The sequence below is a fragment of the Nannospalax galili genome, unplaced genomic scaffold, assembly GCF_000622305.1.
Source record: "Nannospalax galili isolate Female #2095 unplaced genomic scaffold, S.galili_v1.0 scaffold176, whole genome shotgun sequence".
Lineage (NCBI taxonomy): Eukaryota > Metazoa > Chordata > Mammalia > Rodentia > Spalacidae > Nannospalax > Nannospalax galili.
In genome coordinates this window covers 503,100-515,140 of record NW_008337643.1, presented here as the reverse complement: position 1 = coordinate 515,140, position 12,041 = coordinate 503,100, and the positions used below count along the sequence as shown (strand labels likewise).

The 12,041-nt window shown below is 35.3% G+C and overlaps 1 protein-coding gene across 5 annotated transcripts in view; it reads left to right on the top strand.

Moving 5' to 3' along the window:
- The window catches only part of Pcdh9 (protocadherin 9), a 1,035,266-nt gene that overhangs the window by 635,346 nt on the left and 387,879 nt on the right, over positions 1-12,041 (top strand). The gene's annotated exons all lie outside the window — the stretch shown is intronic.

The following is a 12,041-nucleotide window of genomic DNA, read 5'->3' as shown; positions in this document are numbered from 1 at the left end:
GCTTTTTAGACCTTTTCTCAGATTTCTGTAATTCAAAACTTTTTGTGAAGTCCATCACCATTCATCTCCTGCTATTCAAACTTTACTAGTACTGCTAAATTTACAAGCCAAAAGAATAGTTCACCATATAAACTGAGAAAAAATTGAGCCATAACTTTATTTAAGTAACAATATCTAGGCATTTATATGAGTGCTGCCCATCAAAGTCCTCTCCCTTTATTCATATCTTCCTTTAATGTATCTGTTCTTAAAATATTTTGGACTCCACTCCTATAATTATCCTTATATAGAACTGTTAATGTCCAATATCATTTTCAACTCTATCTTTTGTATAATACTATTGTTCATAATAAAAACATATTTAACTGCTTCAAAGTAAAAGCAGGGTCTGGAGTGCTGGCTCCGTTAGGCATCATGGTACTTGCTTGTAAGCCAGAAAGGAGGGAGAGATATGTGTATTTCTGAAGCTCATTGGAGTCAATCAGCTGTAGCTTTAGCAAAAGACCCTGTCTTTAAAAATATAAAGGCATAAAGCAACTGAGGAAAGATAAACTTCCATCCTTGATCTCTGCATGCATGCACACATATGTGTTCTCACTTCTGCACACACACACACACGCACACATGCACACACACACACACACACACACACCCTTACACTAGCAAGTAAATACACCACATGCCAAACATACAATGCACACAGCAAAAGTTAAATTATAAAATATAATTAATTAATTAGTTAATTAATTAATTAAATATAAGGTAAATGGAAAAGCAGTCCAAAATAATATCAGGCAGGCTCTGATAACATGTCACAGGAACACATTTCAAAATTTTTCATCCTCTGTGTTCACTTTGTGGCATTTAGGTTATGAAGTATGTAATGCTTATAAGAAAAGTATGGAATACATGCAATATTAACTTTCCATTCAATATTTTGCCATTTTATTGTTTCAGTTGAGAAAGATAAATTTGAAACTCAAAGAATACTATTTGTAAGCAAGGAGGCAGTGGTTTTTTGGCTACCTAACAAGCCATGTCTCATGTGGCCCTAAACATATCCAAGAAGAATTTTTAGTGTCTCAGCATTCACCAATGCTAATTTATGCTTTCCCAGACAAATTAATAAATTTTGGATTTTTTAAATTTAATTTTTTTCAATTACACTTTTCAGAATTTCATACAATATATTTTGACCTGTTTAGAACCCCTCCTACATCTACACCGCTCAACTACACACCTTGAATTTTATGTACTCTATTTTACATGTATATTTTACATATATATGAATAATAAGGTCAGTAGAAATACAGTCAAATTTCTGTCCCTAAACGCACTTCTGTATGGGTTTATCCCCTGGAATCTGGTCAACCTATCAAGAATCTCACCAGTAAATAAGACTGACTCTGTCCTCCCAGAAGCCATCTGTTGCCAAGAGATACGGTCGGGACCTATTATATCCCCTGCTCAAGTCCATATTCTGAGTTTGTCTGGCTTAGGATTATGTGGGATTTGTGCATAATGTCATTCTTGCTGTGAGTTCATATAACTAACTTCCCAGCTGAATGGGAAAATGTTTCCCTATGTTCATCCAACATCTCTCCTTTTTATAATCTTTCCACTTCCATTTTCACAATGATCCCTTAGCCTTGGGAAGCTGAATTTTTTTATGGGTATGTATTATTTGGGAGGATAAGCACTCTGCAACTTCTTATTCTCTGCGTGTTGGCCAGTTGTGGGTTTCTGTGTTAATAATCATATGCTGGTTAAAGAAGCTTCTTTGCAGGCAGTTGAGAGTGGCATTAATATATAATCTATACTTTATAATACATCAATAGGAGCAGGCGTAACACTATATCTACCTAGCAGAATAATAGCATTGGGGGTCATACCCATATGGCCTGTGACCTGCCTAGCCGCAGGTTCATACATCTGGTATCAATATCAGGTATGTGCTTTATCTTATGAAGCTGACCCAAATCCAATTAGTAAATGATTGGTTACTACTGTAATATTCATACTACTATTGTATCAGTGGGCATTTTTGCCAGGGCAGTTGTTTTATCACACAACATTCCTACCAGGATGAGGTTGATGATTACTTTTCTTTTCTGATAGCATGCATTGTACCTTCTGGCATTATGAAAGCTAGCCAGAGGGATGAAACTTGGAAGTCAGCATCAGCTTGCTTTCTCCTTGTTTATTCTTTCACTCGTGTTATATAGTGTCTTCAGCAATAAGGTCTTACTATGAAGTTCTGGTGGATATCTGTGCTGGATAGCTTTAGTGTGAACTTGACACACCTATATTGAGGGAGCCTCAATTGGGGAATTTCCTCCATAGGACTGGCCTGTGGCCATGACTATGGGACATCTTGTTTGTTAAGTAATGTGGGAGAGCCCATCCCACTGTGGGAGGTTCCACCCCTGGGCTAGTGGGCCTGTGTTGCATAAGAAAGCAAGCTGAGCAGGGCCAGAGGAGCAAGCCAGTAAGCAGCATTCCTCCATGGCCTGTGCTCCAGATCCTGCTTCCAGGTTCCTGCCCTGAGTTCCTACCTTGGGCTCCCTGATGAACTGTGACCTGGGAGATGTAAGTTGAGTAAATCCTTTGCTCCCCAAGTTGGTGGTGTTCAAAGTGTTTTGTCACAGCAATCGAGAAACAAACTAGGACAGAAATTGGTACCAGGAGTGGGATATTGCTTAGACAGACCTGACCTTGGTGTTTTTAGGAGGATTATGGAAGTGTTTGGAACTTTGGGCTGGAAAAGCCACAGTGCTTAGAGTTTGTTGCTGTGGAGCTTGGAATAGTTATGCTGAAAGAGTTGTGAACAATGGAGGCCTGGCTTGTGAAAGCTTCAAAGGGAAGCAGAGACTATCAGGGCTGCTTGTGTGATGTTTTGAATTGAGAATCTGTGGGTTCTGGTCGGCTGGGATTGAAGAATCAGCTGTGATTAAGAAGAGACCAAAATCAGAATTAAAACATTTTCTTTGCTGGGATAACTGATACTGGTTAACTAGGGCTGAAGAATCAGCTGTAAGTAACAAGAAACCAGCATCACTATGGTGAAATCTTCTGGGAGGTATTTCCTCAGGATCAGCACAGAGGGGAACTGAACCTCCATCTCTAACTGGAAGCAGGACTTGGTAATGTGTAAGAGTCTCCTGTTTGGTTCTGGTATTGAAAGCATGAAGGAGTCACAGAGAGCAACTGAGGCTTGTCACTCTGAGAGACCAGTAAAGGCATAGATCAAATTGCAGCCTCAGTTGCAGTGAAGATTCCAGTGCTGAAGGGGTCATGGAGAGAATCTGAGTCTTTGTACTCCAAGAGGCAAGAAAAGGCCATTGGTGAAGGTGTAGCCTAAGTTTCAGTGGAGACACCAGCTTTTTGGAGATTCCAGGAGAGTAGGACAACCACCAAGGACAGCAATAGGTGTGGAATGGAGCTGGTGTGGTTTTGTGAGATGAACTGTGTGTGCTGTGGACAGAAGAATAAGAGAAGTGGAGCTGCCAGAATCCTTTGGTGTGCAGAAGATCGTGAGTGAATACCAGATGTCCAGCCTCAAGCTACTTTGATGGACTTTGGTTTTGCTTAGGTGTGCCCGATTCTTCTCTTTGAAATAAGACAGTACTTGTTTTGGATTTTGTAGAAGCCCATACACGTTTAAGAGACTTTTAAAAGAGATTATAGACTTTTAAGTGTTTGGATTTAATGTCTGTGGGGCTTTTAAGGTTGTAATGTATATTGTGATATTAAGCTTAACATGGTATATCTTGGGGATAAGAATTAGAAAGGTTATGGTTTAATATTTGTGTTTGTGTGTCAAGTTGACAAGGGGCTGATTGTGCTGGATAGCTTTAGTGTTAACACATCTAGATTGAGGGAGCCTCATTTGGGGAATTTCCTCCATAAGGCTGGTCTTTCCTTCCCAAGTTGTTGGTGGTCACAGTATTTTGTCACAGCAATGGGGAAAAAAAAGTAGGACAGTATCCATGAGCAGAGGCAATGACTAGTAGAGTTTGAGGGTCTATGGGACCCCTGGTGAACAGGATAAAAAGAAATATTTCATTCTTGACTTTAGGCTTTCACCCTGTTAGCCAATGGTGTCTAGTAGGGTCAGTATTCCCCTGTTATAAGGTAACTTTTTAAAGTTTCTTTTTATATTATATATGTATATACTTAATAAAGCTATAATGGGCAATTGCCATACAGCTTTTTCTAAAATCATTTAGTATTGTCATCCCTCCCCAAGCTAGTGCATCTTCCCTGTCTTCCCACTCCCCATCTCATTTAATCCTTCTTACTCCATTATTGCTCTTTCCTCCTTATATCACAGCATTCTATTTCCCCTCCAATGAAGCCCACCTCCATGGTCACTTATCCATTTCCTGCCTTCTCTGGATTCTGTAATCAAAACATGTTTATCTAAGAATTCAAAGCTAGAATCCAACTATCAGATAGAACATGTGACATATTTTTTTCATCGGTCTGGGTTATGTCCTTCAAGATGACTGCTTCCAGATCCATCCATTTATCTTCAGATTTATAAATTTGTGTATTTATAGCCACCTGTATTTTGATAAAGGAGCCACAAATACACATTGGATAAAATACAGCATGTTCAACAAATGCTACTGGTCAAACTGAATAGCTAAATTTAGAAGAATTAAACAAGATCACTGCCTCTCATCATACAAAAACTCAACCTCATGAATCAATAGCACAACAAGACCTCATACCTAGAATCAGATAGAGGAGAAAATTAATGAGAACTTATAGACACAGGAAAGATTTTTCTAAAAAAGGACTGTTATAGAGTTGGCATTAAGCCCAACAGTTGATGAATGGAGTCTCAGGAAACTTAAAAGGCTGTTGCATAACAAAGGACAGAATCATTTAAATGAAGAGGCAACCTAAAAAATGTGACATAAATCTTAAAAAGCTATACCTCTGAAAGAGGTTTAGTATTGAGATATATAAAGAAGTAAAAAAAGTTAAATATAATAAAGCAGCCCAATTAAAAATTGGGGTTACCTCTTCAGAGGAGGGAATATTAGAGTAGCAAAAATGTCCCATGAAAAAAGAAAGAGTACATCAAATTGTTAGGAAAATGTGATGGGGAGGTATGGGAGGACTTGAAGGGGAAGGAGTGGGTGTGGATTTGATCAAAACACCTTATATGTATGTACAAAATTCTCAATAATTTTTTTTAAAGTTAAAAAAGGGGCAAGAAGCTTAACAACAATTTCTCAAAAGATGATCCAAAAATAACTGAGAAATCTTACCAAAATAATAATTACCATCTTTAGTGATCATGGAAATGCAAATTAAAACCAGTTTGAGATTCCATCTTACCCCACTCAAAATGGCTAGATTCAAAGAAACAAAGAAGCAAACAACAGCAAAAAACAAATGCACGGGAGGATGTGGAGAAAGGAGAACACTTATCCACTGCTGGTGGGAGTGCAAACTGATGCAGCCACTATGGAGAGTCCTCAAAGATCTGGAAGTTGATGGAACATATGCTCTAGCCATACTACTCTTGGGCTATACCCAAAAGACTACATCCTACTGCAGAAATACTTGTTCATCCATGTTCATTGTTGCCCTTTTCTAATAGCCAGGAAATGGAAACAGCCTAGATGTCCATTGAATGATGAATGAGTAATGAAAGCATGCCACAAAACAATGGAATACAATTCATCTGTTAAAATTTTAGGCTATTATGTCATCATTAAGATACTTTTTTGATGGAATAAATTATGTTTTACAATTTTAAACTCTAAGAATAAGAAAAATCTCATGCTCTCAGACATGTTTAGTCTTTTAGCATATCTGTCTGTGTTAGTTACTCTGTGTAAATTTTGTGTTATATATTAATATTCATCTACAAATTAACACACATGCATATATATTTTAAAAGTATTTCGAGAAATCACATTTTCTTTACTTACACTGCAATAAGAAAATAGATTCATTGTACACATGTATAATCAACAAAAATTTTTAAATTTATTTGTTATTTTCATTTTATATGTATAAGTGTAATGTCTGCATATATATAAATGCACTTCTGTCATGCAATGCCTGCAGAAGTCAGAAGAGAGTGTCATATTGGAACTGGGATGGTTACCTGCCAAGTGGGTGCTGGGAATTGAACCCAGGTCCTCTGCAAGCACAGTCAGTGCTCTTAACTGCCGAGTCATCTCTCCAGGCCCCCTAATCAAAAAATTTTAAGTGCAAACAATGTTCTCATTGGTATTCTTTGAGAAAATGAAAGAAGCCAGAAAATGCTTATATTTCATAATTTTTTATAACACCATCATAAATAACAAGTGAAAAAGTATCTTACTACCTTTTCCTATTACTAGTTAGAATAGAGTTTATAGTATATATTCATCTATCTGTCTATCTATAATCTGTCTGTCTGTATCTATCATCTATCATCTATTTATCTATTTATCATCTATAGATAGATATCTATCATCATCTATCATCTATCTATCATCTATCTCTCTCCTCATCCATCTATCTATCTATCTATCATTTATCTATCTATCATTTATCTATGTATTTATCTATCTATCATCTATCTTCTACCTATCTATCCATATCTTCCATCCAGTCTCCATCACTTATCACTTGCACATCACTTAGTAATGAACCCAAGATCAGATGGAATTCTAAGAATTCCAAGAGCAGATGGATATCACTCCTGGAATCTGTTGGGCCACGGGCAAACCTCCCTTATCTGCCTTTTATCTCCTACCTGCTCAATTCAGCAAAACTTATCTAGATCAATAATAGGAGTGCCTGGAAGAAAGAGTGCAGTACTTGTGAATACTATACATACACATTTCTATATTCATTTCTTATATTTTATGCACTAAGTCATACTGTCCACTGTTGCTACAAGAATTAACCCAACTAACCCAAGAGAAAAGATTGAGTTCTTTGAAATCACTGCTTTGGTTGTGCCAGTGCTAAGTTAATAGTTATTCAGCTGCTTTTTGAAACATAGACTGGCTATTTAGATATGCTCCAAGAGCATTTTACTATTAAAATCTTCCTTCCTTGTAGAAGAAGCCATGACCAATGACTCAGAATTACTTGTAATCCATGATTTGGCATTGGCATTACATAAGCTAGATAGAGAGTTCCAAGAAGGTTTTTTTCATATCTCAAAAAGTTTAAATGTTTCTTATACTATAAAAATCATATAAAAATTTAATAAAATCAAGCAAATGTGATTTAAAAAGCTTTGAAATTGATTACACCACATTTCAGATAAAATTTACAATCACTCATGAGACCTGTAATTTACAATCACTCATGAGGTCTGTTGGGCAACCTTATTGTGGGCTAGTGGTATTTCTTGGAGATTGCATACTGAGATCTTTTATCTCTCTATTTGTGTTTCTTTCACTAAAGAAAGTCTTGGTTAGGCTTCTAAATGCTTGACTTAGTCATTTTCATTCTTGTTAGGTTACTATATTCTTGAGTCTGTTCTGTAACACACAGTAGAAGAATAAATGTGTGTTTTTTGTTTGTGTGTTTGTATGCATGAACTCACATGTGTGTCTGTTTAATCTATTTTCTGTGTTGTATCATAGTTTGAAATAAAAGATAATATAAATTTGTGAGCAATGTTTATTATATAATTACAGCAGTACCCCATGGTGGATTTATGATTTTGTATTTTATTGATAATTATTAACAAAAGAAAATTTGCAGGTATTCTAGTTACCTCTAGTTAATTCTACAGAATTTAGCTTAGCTATTATGTACTAGATACCAAGTAAGATTCAATTTCTGTTTCTAGTATTTATAGATCTGACACATATCTTTTAGTTATCTATCCTTACCCAAAGAAAGACGCCACCCCTTTTCCTTATGTCCAGACAATATGTCAGTAAGTTACATGTTTACTTTAATAACAATGATAATTTAGTGAAATTTCTAATTAAAGTGATGCAATTTTCATGTATGCTGATTCTGTCAATAGATAAAGGTAGTTTACTTTGTCACATGCGTTTGTTTATATGAGAATACTAAATTGGAAAGGAGTCTTGCTAAGTTGTTGCTTCTACTTTTCTGTACATATAATTTATAGATGTGAAAAATCTGCTTGTAGATTCAGGAACAGCTGCTCCTGCTTAATGCAGTCATTCTGTTTTGTATGCTCAGATAAAATACTACATTCCTAATGGGCAGTGTTTAACCGTGAGATCTAGGTTAAGGACATTTCAGATAGCAGGAACTAAAGAGTAAAGAAGCATCCTGACCCACAATGAAGACATGTTTAATCCATTCTCTTTGCTTTGACCCCAAGAGAGCCTGAGAGTGGGGTGATATTCCATAACCCAAAAGACAAGTCAGTTCAACTTTTTCTCTTCTAGTATGCCACAAGGGAAAGAGATGGAGAGCAAATATTGTTGTTCTGTTATGTTGTATGAGTCTTTCTATTATAGAGGATTAAGAGGTGTTCAAAGAAAAGCCCATAAAATACATATGTTCTTCATTTGCACAATTTATTTTACAGTAAGACATTTGAATGCTAAAAATTTAACTCAATGTGAATTTCTCACACATATTTTAAAGGACTCAAAACTAAAGATGCCATAATGGGTTGTGCTAGCAAAAGGATGGTAGCTTAATCTTCCAATGAAACTTTTAGCACCAAACAGAAACCTTGTTAAGAGAACAGGAAGCACAGTGTAGATGAGAAAAATCTCATTTTCTTCATAAATATGATTTTGAATGACCAGTCATTTCTTCTTACTTCCGTGAAAGAACGTGGTAATGGATTAGAATAGACTATTGAATCCTTAAATAATTTCCAGTTCAAAAAAGACCTAAGCACTACATTTGAGTTGACATTTAAATTTTTTTATTTATTATTTTTATTTTGTGTGTATGAGTGTAATGACTGCATGTGTGTAAGTGAACCCATGTCTTACAATGCCCTCAAAGTCAGAAGAAAGCATTGAATTACCCTGGAACTGGAGTTAAGGACAATTGTTAGCTGTCATGTGGGTGATGGGAATTGAACTAGGGTCCTCCGCAAGAGCAGCTAGTGCTCTTAACTGCTGAGCCATCTCTCTAGCCACTTGTGGAGTTATTTCTATATAATTACTTTCAATAGAGAGTTGGATATTAATGCAACTCACCAGTTGCAAATAATAAAGTGATTCATTGTCAAGGAATACTGTGGTTTAAATATTTCATTTATCATCAGCAGATAGTCTTTAAATTGCATCATTTTATGGGCATGTTCTTAGTTGTAGGCAATAGTAGATTTTGTGAATCATATATCACAAATCATTTTTGAAGATTTATTACTTTGATTAAATGCACATGTATTAAGATACCCTTAAACTGAGTATGTGAAGCTCTCTATTAAAATATGCTCTCAGAAGAGAACTATGCAATCTAGACTGCTTGTCCCTCATTTCTACCTAAGAGGCACTTTTCAGAGAAATCTTTGGCTAGCTGTGACCACTCAAATGTGCATCTGGGAGGCAGACCAAAATCTGGGCTTCATGTTTTTCTTTTTTAGATGAAAAAGCATTTCATTCCCTCGGGTGCAGGAAATATATCTTTAGAACTAACTAGATCCTGAAATGTCCCTAGATTTAAAAAATTCAGCTTTAAGTTGTGCAGGCTTTTAATTCAACACTTAGGAAACAGAGGCAGGCAGATCTCTGAGAGATTAAAATGACCATGGTTTACATGAGTTCCAGGTCAGCAGGGGCTTCAGGAAGTCCTTGTCTCAAAAGAGCAGAACAAAGGTTAAAAACCCAAAACAAAACAAAAACAAAAAAGCAGCTTTAAAGATAAGCAATTATAACATTCTTTTATTGCACAACTAGTGAAGAATTATGTAGCAGGAACACTTTTTATTTGTTTAGTTCTGATCCTTGCAACACTCCTATTGGTGAGACACTATTTTCTCCAATGTCTTTTTGAAACAAGGAACTCATTCAGATGTTAAGAACCTGAACTGAGTAACAGTAAGGACTGCAACCCAGGGGCTACAGTTCTGGTACTCATATGCCTTATACCAGCTTAGTCAATGCCATACTACAGAGCCCTTAATTACAAATACAACTTCTGTTTCATAACATGCCACTCTTCCTCCTTCACCTGCATTGCAATTTATTCAGACCCTCTCCTTGCATCTACCTTGACACTTCGTTCTTCTACTTACATCAAACATGATGGTAAATTAAAGATGGATATAGTTGATCAATTTGTTTCAAACCATCATATCTTTGTACAAATTCTTACAAATTCTTAATAGGTGCATCACCACCCTGCACCTCTCCAGACTGATAAATTGTGCACAATTCTGCAAATTAAATTTTAAATATCTTTGACTCAAATTAATTGAGAAATATTTCTACAAAGCAGAACAGTTAAACATTTTATCACTCTAATTTAGTGTCAATGCAAATAAATTACACCAAATTCACATTATTTCTTATTCTTACTTATATAGTGTTAAAAATATCACAGGGTGATATGTGTAAGATAGAGTCTAATAAATTGTCTCAGCAAAAGCAATTTCTCTTTCATTCTGTATAATTATGTTTCTAACATAAAGTAGACAATAAATATACAAAAATATCAACATTGCAAGAACAGTTGAAATAAAACATAAATACTGTTGCAAATTTGGGGAAAATATTTCATAGAGGAAAATATAACTAAGGGAACATAATATTTTGTATATGTTATGAATGTAATTTTATCTTCTATGGAGTCATCTGCTGCATCAGCGTTATCTTCTGCCTTGCCTCTTTTTATTCAATGTATAGATAAGTAAATGAACTTCCTCCATGATAACACCTGTAACACTTTAACATCTCTGGGATTTTTAGTTGGACAATCACTTTAAAAGCCATGTATAATAGTTATGTATAATGGCTCATGAGCTAATGTCCTCACTATTAACTTCATCATGAAAAGATGATAGGTTAAAAACATACTGACACATGAGGAGTTATTTTTTATGCTTAAATTTAAAATCAGAGAAAAAATATAACTAATAAAATCTAACCATTCTTACAGTAGAAGAAATATACTCAATGTTATTATTGGAGTCTGACTTTTCTTTTCTATAACACTCACCTACTCAGGTGCCAAAACCTTTGCAAGAGGAATAGTGTTCATCTGAGAGTAGGGCATGCAGGTGGAACGTGCTACAACAGGCACAATTAGTGCCATTTATGATTATAGTTTATGTGCAGTTGGTGTCAGTTCATTAAAAAAGTACTAAACTATCAACTCATTTCACACAGGCCATTGAACAGCAATAAAGTGATCTCAGCTCTTCTCCATGATGACTCTGAGCTGGATTTGAACCAGTGACTCATAGAAAATAGGCTCTGTTATACTGTCAGTCCATAAAAGCATATTTATAGAGTGGCAATGCATCTGTCTACTGCATTTTGCTTCTAGCTGCATTCCTGTTTCTTTAGACTATAATCTGTAAATTGTCTCTTGAGAAATTCAAATGAAACTGAAAATAGAAGATGGTCATTTTATACATTTTATATTAGCATTATATCTATTTCTATGTTTGGTAATATCATTAAATCTCAATAAAAGTAATCATGTGCAGCATTATAATGGAGGTTTTTTTGACTATGAATGAAAAATGAAAATTATATTCAGTTCTATAGTACCCATTTACTAACTTACATAATCCCCTAAGGCCCAAATTCTCACCCAACATAGCTGTACATATTCTTTATCTCATATATTACATTAACTGAAAGCACACATACCAAGAGAAGTAAACTATGATGTTTGAAAAGACAGAATTTTACTTTTTAAAATGCTACACTTATTGAAGTAACCATAAGCTTGCCTTGATTGCTTTCTAGGACCGATACTATGTAATCAGATAGTGAAGTAATATTTTAAAAATATTCCAAATGAAGAATTCTAAAAGCAGGTCTAGTAGCAAAGTCTGAGTCAGTGGACAATTATGAATCACAAATTAAATCTCTTCCTCATTTAATTTTTTAAAAGCATTT